Source organism: Littorina saxatilis, linkage group LG16 (assembly GCF_037325665.1).
Source record: "Littorina saxatilis isolate snail1 linkage group LG16, US_GU_Lsax_2.0, whole genome shotgun sequence".
NCBI lineage: Eukaryota > Metazoa > Mollusca > Gastropoda > Littorinimorpha > Littorinidae > Littorina > Littorina saxatilis.
In genome coordinates, this window is record NC_090260.1 from 23,217,466 (window position 1) to 23,233,405 (window position 15,940).

Consider the following 15,940-nt stretch of genomic DNA (forward strand, 5'->3'; position numbering starts at 1 on the left):
ACACTGAAACGTGACGATTGAGCGTCAAAATAGTTTCTTAAAACAGTCGAAAATGGAGTTAAATGTGACTTCAACACTCAGTGGCGATCGTTAGAGTGGCGATTGTTACTAGACGGACACTAGAAAACCTCAGAAAATGTAATTACTTTGCGATTTTTTTAACTGAAAAACTGTTGCGGTCTTTTTCTGTCGAGCGCGAGCGTCAACGTAAAACAACGTGAGGTCACTTCCTCCCCAAACGGTTAGTTTTTGAATGAAAAGAAAAAAGTGGCGATCGTTACATTGTTTAGACGGACAGGATCGCAACTTTGAAACTCGGGTCACCGTGCCTCGATCAAGGGCAAATTGACCTCGGCAACATTATAACTCACTTCAAGGGTGCACAAACTTGTATTTACAGTATACAAAATTAGGTAAACTTGTGTTTTTGTCCTGTGAAATCACAATTAGTTTCGATGCTCTTGATATCGCTATGCGGACGGACAGATCCGAATCCCCATACATTTTTTTTGCGGAGCTAGTATAAGTTAGAATTTGTGTTATGGATATCGATTGTTGTTGAAAAACAATCATTTCAATGTGTTCTGGCACTCTCAACCACAACAGCATTGATACTTGTGCATGTGTGTGTTGGAATTTAGTTCTTTGTTTAGTGATGCTGTGGCAAAAGTAAATTCATCCGTCCGTATTTTGACGATCGCCACCATTCACACGCACATAAATAAACACATTATAAAAAAATTCAACTTTTATTTTCAAAAAAGTATTTAAACAACAACTAGTTTGCATGTTAATACAACAAATACAGCAGATTCTCACAGATATGGATTTAAAAGACTAAGCAAATCTGAGACTATCAAAATGGCCTAATACCATGAAACCTGCCGGTAGCCATTTTTACCTAATTTAAACCCTTCAGGATTTTACCTTTTTGATTATTTTGAATGTCTGAGTATGTAAAAACATCCCCTTCAACCCCCAGGCTATCGATGACCTGAAGAAAGCATGCAGTTACAGCTAGGTTCAGGGCAATCCTCAGACACGAAAGCGTTGGTGTCATTGGTGATGCAAAAGTTAGATAATTTAACCTACAAATTTGCCACTTTGTGAACTGCACATGCATAAAATCAAGTTTAAGTATGCTGAATATGAAGTTATCCAGTCAATTGGTGTAGAAGTTATAGCATTTCTGTCAGTTAACAGTATTTAAAATCTCTAAAGTAAAATCTGACATATTCGAAAGTTTTGCATAAACACCCAGACAATTTTTACGATACTCTCCTAAGCTTCTCCACTTCTCAGCCCTGTCTTGGAAATATAATTCGAATAAGGCAGTCAAAATAACTTAGTTTGGAGCACCCATCAATCAGAATAAGCATTAACTTTTGACACAGGAAATATCTTCTACCGAAAGCTCTCCTGGTTTTATTCTACATTTTTCCTGCATAATGGTAACAAATTTAATGATAAATCTAAACAACGAAGTGACTGTGGTAAGATGAACAAAGTTAAAAAACCCAAAGGATTACTGTAAATGGTTTACGAATCGAAATCTAAACAAGTTTTAATGATAAGTAAAATGATAAAAAAATAAAATTAAAAAAAGCTAACGTCCTCGCATTTGTCCAGAATTATTCCATGTTTAACATGGGAACAGAGGGATAATTGGTCTAAAGAATTTTTAAAAAGGAGGGTTAGGGTAACCCTAACTCTCTTTGGACTATCTGTATGCAATGCCCGCTATAGGTGAAAGACTTTTGTGGAAGCCATGGAAGAATGCATCGCTGTTGTGCTGGTTCAGCTTGAGGTCCTGTCCTAGCGAATATCCTGCACACACAAAAACACGACTTTTTAAGCCACTTATGTTGCATTCCGTGACATAGCTTTGTTAAAACCGTGTGCCTGATAATAATGACAGATTTTGTTGATATACATTTTTTTTAAGACACCCCATATGATATTGTTTGACAATCTCTTTCAACATAGTTTACGAATCACCAATGTGTATACAAACGCAAATAACCCACAGGTCAATAAATTACTTTCCAGAGAGAGAGAGAGAGAGAGAGAGAGAGAGAGAGAGAGAGAGAGAGAGAGAGAGAGAGAGAGAGAGAGAGAGAGAGAGAGAGAGAGAGAGAGAGAGAGAGAGAGAGATATTAAAACTAGAAAATGTGTGCTATATAAAACAAGGATAATCTCTGTCAAATCTTCGCTTGTACCTGCATGGTGTTTACTGCGCTATATACACAACCTGTTTTATTTCATTTATTTTATTTATTTAATTTTTTTTGGGGGGGGGGATGTTTTGTGATGAGGGTTTTTTCAAAGCCTTTACTGCTTTAGTCATTGAATCCACCCGACTTCGATTTATTGTTCAGTGATGGGTAATTGTGTGACCAACTATGTAAGTTAGTGATTGTTCTGGCTTCATACAATGACATTGCATTAATTTTATAAGTGTATGTGTGTGTGTTTCAGGCAAAAGCTGATATTACAGTCCTAGTTGTATGCAGTACCTCTGCTTCTTCGTTCAGGAATCAAAGTATACAATCTAAACCGATTATTTTGTTCAATAATGTTCAGCTTACCATCCCGAAGAAGGCAGTAACGTGCCGAGATATTGATTATACATATTAACGTACCTAACCTGGTTACTGGTGTGTTTTCTTTTTATTTCAATAATGTAAATGTGTGACAACTTGCAGGGTACTTGATGTTCAGAGCAATTTTTCTGGCAAAAGACCTTTTATGGATCAAATAAACTTTTGTCATGGTGCACAAGTCAATCAATTTGGTTGATAAATAATTTGTGCTGCATTTTCCCTGGTTCCAAAACGTAGTATGTATTTATACCACATGTCCTTACCTGTCATTGGCATCACATGATTCTCTGCAAGCAGTCTTTAATACGTCATTTAACACTTGCACTTATAGTAGGTGGCTGTGGAACGGTAGACATGCAACGACAACGAACAACAAAAGACAAAGTGTGGAGTACACTCATTTTTCTTAACATACGCTAAGTTTCTTTGAGAATGCTCCATCAGGGGTTCCTAGGCCTGATATCACAATTAAACAGCTTCTTCTCAGAATCAGGAGGGAAAAAACTGCGAGATGTCGTGACAAGAAGCAGCAGCAGCAACAACAACATTGCTAAATCATCGCTTTAACAAAATGTCATGTTTAGCATCGCAGACAAAGCACGGCTACTGATCCGACCAAAGCCACACTTCATGCACGATGGGCACATTGTTATGGCCAGCTTGTTAACGTGCGCATTGTGTATGTTTTACATAGAATTGAATGTGTTTGTCGTTAAGTCTGTCATCTATCCTAGTCGTTTGATTTAGAATAAAGCAAACTTATTACAATGACGATTTTCTTCGGTTTTTGATGAAGGATTGGCATCAAGACTTTTCCTATTTTCCAACTCTGCCAACATACACTGGCCGTTCAGGTCTGCATGTCGACCACATGGTGTGTAATCAGATTTTTCGGACATGTTCACAATGCTTACATGACCACCAAATGGAAAATCAGTTGGTATTTGTTATGTTTTTGTGTTAAGCACAATCTTCATACAAGTAAACAGAAACAGTTTTGTTGCAAACAGAGCCTTCATAAGAAAAAATGCTTCTAAGTCAAAATACATACCCCCTTTTTCGTATTGCGTAAAATATACCCATAAATTCTGGACATCATATTTTTATTTTTTTTCACAACAATGAAACCAAACTTTGGCATATGTTTTAGCAATATATTCACAATAAAACCTATGAGTTTGAAGGCTGCATCTTGTTTTGTTTATTTTTGAGAATTTTTTTGCAAACCCATGCAAATGGCCAGTTTCTGGGAAGAGACTGGGGAGATAATGGCCAGTATAGAAAGAATTAATAAGTAAACTAATGTCAGAAGTAGGTATTTACCTTGTTTGCCTTCGCGTTCTTGATAGCCCGCTGCAGCATTTGTATCACTTCCCTTGACATTCAAAACGCCAATGTATTTCTGAAAGGAAAATAAAGATATTGACCGAAACATCACACAAGTGGTATATCATGCTAGGTTTTGTTTACAGTGCCTGTTCTACGACCACATCTGATTGTAATTTAAATAAATAAAAACTGTATCCATTTATTACTTCTCTATTTGTGTGTGTTTGTGTGTGTGCAGGGGCGGATCACATCATTTTTAAGGGGGAGATTCCAAATTTCTTTTAGGGACAATTTGTTGACGCGAAGCGTTTAGTTGAAGACACGAAGCGTTCAACCTCCTTGGGGGGTGTGGGGGGGGGTGGGGGGGGGGGGGGGGGGGGGGGGGGTCCGACAAATGTTGATAAAAACAAAACAAGGAAAATGGATCAATCTGAGCCAAGAAACATCCCCTAATACACCTTCCAAAAAAGTAAATATATTAAGAAGAAAAATTTGAATCACAACAAGGACAATTGATCGATCTGGCGCAACCTCAGCAAACTAATTAGCCAACTTCTTTCCAAAATCGTCACTTAGAATACAAAGGCCGGCTCCTAAGTGGTCCGGAAACCCCGGAACCCCCCTCTGGATCCGCCCAGTGTGTGTTTGTTTGTGTGTGTGTGTGTGTGACCGATGACCGTCTCTAAATTCTAATCGTTGCGTTTGCATGGTAATAAAGTTTCAATACTGGATATGCCCATGAAAAAATATCATTTCTTGTTCATGTCATTGTGTGTGTGTGGCCAGGACCGTGACTTCTGCTTGCCTCGACGTCTTCAGAAAAGACACAAAATGCCAGCAGGCGTATGTTCTTGGAGCACTCAGTATGCCGTCATCTGCAAACAAATAAATACAAATTATTCAATTGTGTAAATAAAGAACAATCATTTTAATATTACAACAAAAAATTCATATAACTGTAGTCTTCACCAGAGACATCTACTACACTATCTTTAAATAAAACTACCGTAAAAAATTGAAATACTATAAAACTTACCCCCACTCAGATCTATTTGGGATTATTCAAGTTTCAACCATGAAACGATGCCGGTTTGGACAGATCTGCTAGTTTGCCGCTGAAACTGAAATCAAAGGCGATCTTCAGAACTATTTCTAATCTTGTATTTGTGATTAATATAAAATACTGATCTTCCCAATAGAAGCTGATGTGTATACACATGACCAGGACAAGGTATTTTGTTACAGGGCATTTACGCAGACGTCGCAGTTCAAAATATCGTTTTAGATCTGATTTTGTACAGCAGCCTGTGTGATTCAGAATCGTCTGCCCTTTTTCGGTTTAACATTTTATGGACGATTCCTATGAGACTGCTCAATCATAACTGATGACAAATTCAGAAACAGATGATGGTTTCAAGTAGGCTACAGTAATGATTCGTTAAAAATGTCAAGCCACTCGTCGATCATTCACACTCAAAGAACCCAAGCCAAATCTGCTCTGGTTCCGAGCAGCTTTTTCCAACTGAGACCCTAATTGTTACGCATCTGCCGCGAAAAGATAGACCACAAACAAGCGGCACTGTACCATGCTTTCGTTTATGTTGCTAAACAGATTAAATGTGCATTGTAAATGTGCTAACAGCAAAGAAATGCATCCTTACTTACCACAAAAATACTGGTACCACATTCATCACACTTGTGTCTTCTTACCAAAACCTATCGATATGTTTGTTTACGATATATTGGTAATTACTAACCGTTAACTATTTTTCAAAAATCTGAAATGACTTTTAAGAATCAAAGAAAGATTCGCTAAAACGGTTGACTTCAGAAAATAAGCAATATTTTTCTGAACCATGAAATAAAAATCGAAAACTCCGTTTGATCTTTTATTTTGGTAGATTGATGACAACAGCCGGAACTGAAAGTACCAGAACCAAAAATTAAGGGCATTAATCAGGTAAACTAAGAAGATTGTCGTTCCTGGCGCGCACTTCACATGTCCGTCAAACAGTGTCCGAGTGAGAGAAAAAAATTTTTTTTTCGCAGTTCGACAGTATATGAGGCCCTTCTTCATATCAAAGTGTAAAGGTTGCTGAACGATGTTTTTCCTTTTTGCTTGTTTAGTTACACTTTAAGCAAAGGGCGGAAGAATACGCTCTGTGGAAAAGTTAGCGCACTCCAAGAGTGCGCTTACAGTTTTAGCGCATCGCCATTAGCCAATCAACTGGTTCACATCAGTCATGTGACACCAGTACTTACTGACAATCTTTCTTATACAGCACAGCTGTGTTCAAAACACACGAAAAGTTCTTTTCTGCAACTTCTACCGAGCAAGTGATTCGCATCGTCCGTGAAAGGCATCCTATCGGAGAACGAGAATCAAAATTATTGAAAAAGTCCTAAAAAAAAGTTGCACGATCTGTTCGCGCAGAGACAACAAGTTTTCATGTTGTAGGCAACGCTATGTTCGCGGCGAACAGTTCTACCCTCTGTACCTACTTTCAACTAAATGGACCCGTCTCTTCGCTGACGGCCAAGTCCATGCATGCATATTGGGGGCGATCATGCAAACAGTCGCTTTGTACTTGGAACAGCATTTGCCCTCAGGATATCTGTGTGAGTGTGTGTGTTTCGTTCCCCACGTGGAGAAGCAGGGGTTTTCCTTTTTTTGTTGGTGGTCAGATTCACAGTTGGATTTCTTGTTGATTCCGTGAAAAAGTGTTGTGGTCTTCATGTCAGTTAATAAAGGTTGATTAAAGGTGAAGGTTTAGGAGTAAATAGCCCGTGTGCGCTCTCTCTCTCTCTCTCCCTCTCTCTCTCTCTCTCTCTCTCTCTCTCTCTCTCTGTCCGTCTGTCTCTCCCCCCTTTCTCTCTCTCTCTCGCCCCCCTCTCCCTCTTTCCCGCCCCCTCCCCCTCTTTCTTGCCTCCTCTCGCCCTTCTGCACACACGCACGCGTAAACACACACACACACACACACATGCACACGCGCGCACTCACTCACACACATTAACATACACAAACACACAAACACACACACACACACACACACACACACACAGAGCCACTCACATACGCACACGCAAACAAGCAAATACACCCACACACTTCATTGCACGGAGATATGAAGGTGGGGGAGGGGGGAGAGAGAGAGAAAAAAAAAAGAAAGAGAGAGAGAGACTGAGAGAGTGACAGGGAGACAGACAGAGAGGGACAGTGAGAGAGGTAAAGAGAAAGAGAGAGAGAGAGCGAGAGAGAAAGAGATACGGGGACTGGGAGACAGACGGACAGAGAGACATACAGAATATATATGTCTGTGAGAGAGAGAGAGAGAGAGAGAGCGAGAGAGAGAGACAGAGAGAGAGCTCTTTCCCGCACGTGTCACTATCTGCACGCATTCTTCTAGCTCTGACTTGTTCAGTGTGGACGTCAGCCTTTTCAATCTTACAGGTCCTTGTCTACATTTTTATACCGAAATCGCCATTTGACCATTAAAATGCAGAGTCTATCATCTACAAATATCAACAATACACCCCCTTTCGATCAGGAAAGACGAAGCCAGTGTAGCCGTTTGAAAATTCATTGTAGTATTTGGAAAATGCCAAGCGCAAAACTCCTCTCAAATCCCGTGCATTTCGTGCGTTTAAAAAAAAAGCGTGGACAGCGCTCCAGTGTCAAACTGTTGCTGCACTTGTTTGGGCGTGGCTTTAAGCATAGTGACATGAATTTGATTGGTCAGTATTTTTAGGCAAAGCACATGTTCTTAGCAAACAGAAAACAAAATATTGGAAGCGTGAGTCACGCTACCCAAAACTAAAATCTGTTTTTTACATATATTTTTGTTTCTATGATTTTTTTCCCCATGGTTCATTCATCATTTGACATAATTTTGTATCGAAATCTAGCCATAAGATTATTGAAAAAAAGTTCAGGCGTGTACAGCGGTCGGAAAACATTAATTGCAGCTGTCTGGGAACTTTATTTCTTGCAAAGGCGTAATGCTGAAAGGAATTTTTCAGAAAGGTAGAGCGACGTTCGAACATTTAGCGTCTGCTCTCGCAAAGCGCGTTTGCCGTGACACGGCACTTCCGCCCCGCTCGCGTGGAGTTATCGTTCGTCAATCGTTCGTCTATCGTTCATAGTGTGACGGGTCATGGCCTACGATGTGATGTGCGATCGGCCAAAGACTGAATCGCGACGACTTTTTATTATTGCTTATTTTATGCCGTTTCATGCAAGGAGCGACCATTTTCCTATCTCAGAATATGACCTACCCATCAGCTTCAGGGGGCTTCGCCCCCTGACCCCCACAAGGGGCTCTGCCCCTTGACCCCGCCCAGGGGCGGACGACGGGGGAGGGGGGGTGTTTCTAGGGTTTCCGGACCCCCCCCCCCCCAGCCAAAAAATAAAAATATTGAATGAGGTATGCATTTCTTTATTTTACATTGAGTTTCAATTTTTGGGGTATTAATCAGTGACAAAATCTGCTGCCTGAAACTGGTATACAATGATCATCCTCAGAATGCACCAGATTGCACCATTTTGCATCCTTTTTTTCAAAATTTTCCGGGGGGGCATGCCCCCGGACCCCCCTACCAAGCTAGGCACTTTGCGCCGTCGGATCGGCGCTTCGCGCCTTCACACCCATAGCTTCACAATATACTTTTGAACCCCCCCCCCCCCATAAAATGAACTGATCCGCCCCTGCCGCCAGGGGGAACATCCCCCTGGACCACCACTGGCAACCCCCCCCCCCCCCTCCTCTTAGCCTAGTCCGGCCCTGACCAGTCTTCTGTTACGGTCTGCAATCTACTGGCCGTATAAAATTTCATCTCACACGGCATCACTGCAGAGCGCCTAGAACTGTACCCACGGAATATGCGCGATATAAGCGTCATTGATTGATTGATTGATTGATTGATTGATTACGGTCTGCCTAAGCAACGCGCCTCAGGAGCAGTATTTTTCAACTCTTTTCAAACGATCATACCTTTTGAGCCCGTGAAAGATTGTTTTTGAAACTTGGCACACATGTAAAGCGGGGCTCACACACAGGTGGAGCAAGCGGAGCAAGGGTGGAGTAGGCTGCACCAGGCGGAGAGATGACGCTACTTCCGTTGCAGGAGTGGAGAAAGTTGTGTGTGCGGTGCGGAGCAAGGAATAGGACACGTTTCTATTTTTTGGCTCCGGTGCAGCGGTGCAGCCAATCAGCGCACTCATCACTTTCTCCGGAAATAGTAGTGTGTGACACTAGGTGGCATCCCAAATAACGACGGCCGCCTTTTTCGAAAGAACTTTTTCATGGATTTTACACAAGAATGCCGAAACGGAAAGATAAAATGTGGTTTCCGCTAGATTTCAAGTCACGCTTTTCACTTTTCCGAGGAAGCCAACAGCTGAGTGTGAAGAAACGCTGCTGTTCAACTTCGAAATCTCCAGTCGCAGACGACCTTCGCTTTCGCAGTACAGTCAATGCAGGTGCGATATTACTCATTTCGATCAGCTCGTTTTCGTATATATGTTTTTGCATTAAGATCATATACAATGATTGGAATCAAAGGAGGATTGACTTCGGCATGCAAATGCGTTGGTTTGGCCGAAATCAATACAGCAGTAATTAAGCTAGGTTCTTTCTCGTCAGTTTGTTTTTGCGACTGAAGTTTGTCTTCTGAATGTACCACTTGCTTGATTTTGATTGTTTGTTCAGCTCCTCGGCACAAAATTCATCATGCAAGATATCAATTTGTTGAATGAAAAGGGGATAAGTGAAGTTCAAACATTTATCTGCTTGCAAAAACAATCGCAGGGACAGATCTATCTGTTTCATTGACTGACAGATTGTCATTGAATTTCCAACGTAAAATGACTCGTTTGCAGACTCTCTAATTAGATCCATCGAGTGTTTGTGTTCTTAGATCCATTGGCTATGCAGGCTTTTTGCGATCATAACATTGTTTAGGTTTGTGCTGGTGCAATCTGCAGATCAGAGGAGATTGACCGCAGGGTGACGCAGTGTCAGTGACTGATCAATGCAACTTGTGTTCGACACTCAATATTGCCTTCTACCAAACTCAAGGGCAAAACAAAAGGTACATGCTTGTGAATTCATATTATGTAATGTCTGTGAAGATTAACACCGTTTTTAGCTCTAGTCTGAGTTATCATGCTTATTAATATCCAATTCAAGTTACGTACGATACATACTCCGCCCCAGCACCACCCTCACTCCATAGCACTGCTATTCAGATACTACAGTCCAACAACCAACCCTCTAAAAGTCCCCCCCCCCCCCCCCACTCTCGGTGTAACATCTGTTGCTATCTGCACCTTTGTGTGGTAATGGGGAACTCTTGCTCAAATAGTTTCAGAACTGTTGATATTATAAGAGTTTTATTTACCAATGGTTCTCCCCTCCCTCCTTCATATATATTACACCGACACTCTCTATGCCCACCCCCCACCCCCTTCCCCCATCCCTTCCCTCTACAGGCACGTCTACTAAAGTCTGAGTCGTGATAGGAGCAAGAGGATGCCACAATGATCCAGGTAACTTTGCAAATAATCATACTGATATAACAGAAGAAAGTTATTCCACAGTCATTTCTGCTTATACATTACAGTGTTTCACACTGCACAACAGGAATTTGTGCTAAGTTATAATCTACAAACAACAAAGAGCCTCCAGCCACCACCACCCCCCCCCCCTTCTCACCTGCAACATATATATGTTCATGTCCAACTTTCCCAGTGGCTCTTAATCTTATGCCTATGACTGTTGATATTGAAGAGTAGAAAGTGTTTAGTTTTCAATGACTAAATTTTCCCTCACACACACACACACATACACATAAGGCCTAACAAAAAATAGGTGTGGTTACGGTAACCCGACCTACCCTATTTTTAGGGGCCGATCCTATAACTTTTTATTACATTTGTCCAAAAAAAAAAAAAAAACCGAGTGCAAAAAACGCAATGAAATTGAAAGCGAAAGTGCCCGTGTCGCACACTTATTTCCCTGTCAAGTAGGTTTAATTTGTACACATTAGAAAAAAAAGTTTTAAAAAAAAAAGTGATTGCCTACCAACCTACCCTATTTTTTTTTTGGCTATGTTACCGTAACCACACCTATTTTTTTTTTGGCCTAATGCACATAGCTGTTGTCTCCTTCTCAATCTCTCTATGTCTCTCTGTTTAATTAACATATTTGGATCACTAACTCTTCACTGAGATTCAGTGTTATGTGTTATGTGGAGTAAGATTAGTGAATGTTGCTGCTGATTCTGTTGTTCTTACTGTTCTTCCTCCCTACATAATCTTTTTACTCCTTAAACAGTTTTTGAGTCACTTGAGAAAAAGTGACTCTATGTAATCGGTCAGTGTTAGTCTGTCCGGCCGGCCGTCCGGCCGGCCGGCCGTCCGTAGACACCACCTTAACGTTGGACTTTTCTCGGAAACTATCAAAGCGATCGGGCTCATATTTTGTTTAGTCGTGACCTCCAATGACCTCTACACTTTAACGATGGTTTCGTTGACCTTTGACCTTTTTCAAGGTCACAGGTCAGCGTCAAAGGAAAAATTAGACATTTTATATCTTTGACAAAGTTCATCGGATGTGATTGAAACTTTGTAGGATTATTCTTTACATCAAAGTATTTACATCTGTAGCCTTTTACGAACGTTATCAGAAAAACAAGGGAGATAACTAGCCTTTTCTGTTCGGCAACACACAACTTAACGTTGGGCTTTTCTCGGAAACTATAAAAGTGACCGGGCTCAAATTTTATGTGAACGTGACTCCCAGTGACCTCTACACTTTGACGTCTGCTTTGGTGACCTTTGACCTTTTTCAAGGTCACAGGTATGTCTTGAATTCTTCAGGTATGCATTGTGTTGTGAATAGCAATTTCTTCCTGTCCATCTGATGCCTCATATAATATTCAGAACTGCGAAAGTGACTCGATCGAGCGTTTGCTCTTCTTGTTTCTTATTACTACAGTGCGTCTATGGAGTGTACATCAGAGATGTGATGGGACCAAAAGCATTCCAAAATGAAACAGGTAACTTTTTAAACTGGTCTTCATTTGGTTTATTGAGAAATTGGTTCACATGATACATTTCAGAGTCGTCCTTTTAAATTCGTTAAATATTGCACCGGTCACTACATCTATAGATGACCATGCTGATTAGTTTCAAACTGTGTACATAGCCAGCTTATCCCCACCCGTACTTCCCTCAGTTCCCAAACTACCCTTCTCCCCAAACTCATTTATAGATCACTGACATGACACTGATCTTTATTTTATGATTAAATGTTCTTTGAGTAAAATCATATAGACTGTTGGTGCTGCTAATGTTGTTGTGACTATTCTTCCTCTGTGTATTCTTTCTTAATCTTTTCTTCAGATTGCAGTTCTCCCATGCACCACATCGTCTATCAATGGAGTCTACAACATTGTCTGAGATGTGATTTGAGTACGAGAATGTCAAAATGATGAAGGTAAACTTTTAAACACACAGAGCTGAACAAACTGCTGAATTCAAATATACAATTACAGTCAACTTCCTTGTAAACGCCCAGTATCGAGCACTTTGGGTCAACAAACTCTGTATAGGGTATATAGGGTATAGTACCTTGTAATCACCCACCCCCACATCAACACCCGACAGTTTCTTTTTGTTTTTAATCCTCTTCACAAAATACAGAGATATTGGCCGAGTGAATAATGAATGACAAGAGGCTGCAATGCAGACATACCGCTGAGTTCATACATTGGCCACTGCAGTCTTTGGATAGCCATGTCAAAAGTGGACAAATATTTGAGAGACTCATCGAAGGTTTACGAGGTCGACCTTGGGGGATTTAAAGAGATCAAGTAAACTGACCTGTGTTTTTTTAATTTTTTTTAAATTTTTTTATTTTTTTTATTTTATAAAACCTTGCTGTGTTTGACATGTATACATTTCCCCCCTCCCCCCTCTTTGATCAGGAAAACGGAACTGAATGCAGTTATAATGTTTCATTGTGCAAGTTTATGACTTTTGTCCCGACACAAGCGCTGCTGCTCGTAACGCTAGATATGCGAAGCAGATCTTCAGTCATAATTTTCTTTTGCGATATGAGCATTTGTTCTAAAACTATGACACACAGGTATTGCTTTGTTTAGGTTTCCATGTTCCATTCGGGCGAAGCACTTGCACACACACGAACGAGTGTGTCACATAGTGAGAAACATGAGGGTATAGACATGTTTTGCACATTAACAAATCCTACTATCATTCTCATAACCAGTGATCAAATACACGATTTTTCACGAGCCCCTACTTTTGAGCAAAATTAGTGCATACGGGGGATTGGCGAGTACAAGGTAGTTTACGGTACAGGTGTTTTTTTCATGCAAACAAAATTTTAACACTAAATATCAGGGTATTTATCTCCATGCAGATTGTGAGGTTAAATTGCAGAGAGTTATTATGCAATGTGTGACTTGCATCGAGTTGTGTCGCTATGCAGAGTGTGACTTTTCTTGTTTAATTGCCGTACTATTAAATGGAAGATACTCAGATTAAAGAAAGTCTTACATTGGGAGGTAGGAATGTGCTTTTGCATGGTTTGTGACAAGACAAACTTTCCTTATAAGAGCTTAAAGATACATTCCATGACGTTTGAACCAAAATGTCAGCTATCATAGATCTCTCGAACTAAACAAAATGAGGGTAACCTTCTACCGGAACGCATACCAAAAGCTCTTTAGCTTGGTTACCACCCTTTCGAGGGCAGGTAATTTGAGTAGTTTTTTGACATCTAGCATATATGAGATCTTAGTCAATGCATCCCTCAGACAACCAGTGACACCGTTAATGACACATGAAGCAATAAGGTAACTATCAGATAACACTTGTATACACACAATCCACTCGGACAAGATCAACAAAATCTTACGATCTTGTTAACTCATTGGAGACGTAATGTTTTAATCCTTTTTTGTTGTTGTTGAAAATGTGCTGAAAAAAGAAGATTACAGCTAGATCAAAACTCAAAAGTGTTCCAAATTACCCCTCCATTTGACCTGTGAACTCGCCACTGTGTTGACCTTTGTCATGCATAAGATATAGTTAATAATCACCAAATATTAACTAACTAGGTCAACAGGTCAAGAAATATTAAGCATTTTTGTGGGCTGCATTTGTTTCATTTGTGTCACCTTTTATGTTTATACTTTTGCAGGCTGGTGTGGAGTTCTGATGTTGCCAGGGCGATGGAAGACACATACATAAGACATATAAACAAGCTTCCCTGTGAAGTGTTTTGATCACAAATCACCATTATTTTACACATTTATGCATATCTATGCTCAGCTCAGACTTGTGCTTTGAAATTTGATGTTTAAGTACTAGCTAAAACCCTGAATAAAGTCTTCGCAGTACATGGAATGGGATCAAAAGTGTGTGTGTGTGTGTGTGTGTGTGTGTGTGTGTGTGTGTGTGTGTGTGTGTGAAAACAACATTCAAAAATGTGACCCTCCACCACAGAATGAGTCGCATGTCACCTCGCGCGGTTTTGCGCTAGGCTTAATATAAGTCTGGGGGGTGTCTGGTAACTGTCTGAGGGTCACCTTAGTCACAGGCTTATAACTCGAAAGGCTTTCGCTCTTTTCTAAAACGGTTTTCACCACTGGATAGAGCATTCAAAACTCTTTAGGAAAATGTAAAAATATAAAAATCATGCTAAGATGACATGCGACTCATTCCGTGGTGGAGGGTCACAAATGAGGGTGAGATAAAACATAAAAAAAAGCTACAGCACAGATACTTTTTTGTTTTTTGTCTAGCGTCAAGGACGGATCAAGGGGGGGGGGGGGGGGGTTCCTGTCACCCCCCCCCGGCCTGAACATGTATCTCCTCCAAGGGTGAAAATGAAATAAAAATCAATAAATCATGACAAATATTCGGAGAACGCGCCAGCTAGATTCCACATATTCTCATCTACATTTCAAAACGTCCAGACCCTAGCGCCCTCAACTAATGAACCCCTAACACAATTGGGGCTCCCCCCCCCCAACCTGATACGGTCCGGCCATGAGCGTTCTATATCGTCCTCTTTAGAAACTTGTTGCGCTGTTGACACACGTACGTTTCTATTTGCAAACATCCATAAAGTAATATTTTGTTAATCATGTTTAAAACATTTCTTCTGAGTAGAATGAAGCTAAATGAAACCACACACAAAATGAAAAAAACTAAATCTAAATCAAAGCCATATTGCGCGTAACATAAAGCAACAGTCTAACCGTCTGCAAGAGAGATTGTTAGTAGTAGATCTAAAAGAAAAGAATGGATTCCATGGAAGCTAGTGTAGCTATGCACATTGAACATCTTTGAAGCTTCGGATATAACTCGATAAAACAAAAAAGAACCAAAATTTAAAACATGTCCCAACAGTTGTTAGTCCACCTCTCTCTTCACCCGACCCCCACACTCACATAGTTTGTGTCTGAAAAGCTCTAAAACGCACTGGCACACACGCACACACACTGACTTATACAGAGTCCATTTAGAAATATGTTCAGTAATTGCGATAAAAGACAAGACTTTTGTCTCCTTTGGTAAACATCACGGTGTTTTTTCCTGCCACTGCTTATCCACGTGTAACAATATTTCCCATCAGACAGCGCGGGTGGAGAAACTACGTCATATCATAGGGGAATCCCCTACCGGAGCAGGATCGGAGCAGCCTGCTCCGGAACCGGAGCTTGTGTGTGAGAGGGCAGGTGGAGAGCGGAGCAGGATCGGAGCAGCCTGCTCCGCTTGCTCCGCCTGTGTGTGAGCCCCGCTCAATGGCACCATTCTTTGCAAAGTATACAAAGTTGCTTGCATGTTACATTTGTTTCTTAGATGTTACAAACGTTTCCAATTTTTTTACGGAAAACCGTTACAACGTCCATTCTTGGGTTCTGTTTGACATTAGTACTGGAACATATCCAGATGAGGGTTTTTGTCATTGCTCTGT

General features: G+C 40.7%; 1 protein-coding gene and 1 long non-coding RNA gene across 3 annotated transcripts in view; both read left to right on the top strand.

Moving 5' to 3' along the window:
* The window catches only part of LOC138949933 (uncharacterized), a 192,895-nt gene that overhangs the window by 51,680 nt on the left and 125,275 nt on the right, over window positions 1–15,940 (top strand). The window lies entirely within an intron of this gene.
* On the top strand, window positions 8,971–14,364 carry LOC138950610 (uncharacterized). 2 transcript variants are annotated; one of them, XR_011450750.1, is made up of 5 exons: window positions 8,971–9,411; window positions 9,893–10,022; window positions 11,930–11,990; window positions 12,337–12,430; window positions 14,159–14,364. It is a non-coding gene; the product is annotated as an uncharacterized lncRNA (long non-coding RNA). The 2 variants fall into 2 exon arrangements; XR_011450749.1 differs by having other exon boundaries at window positions 9,916–10,022.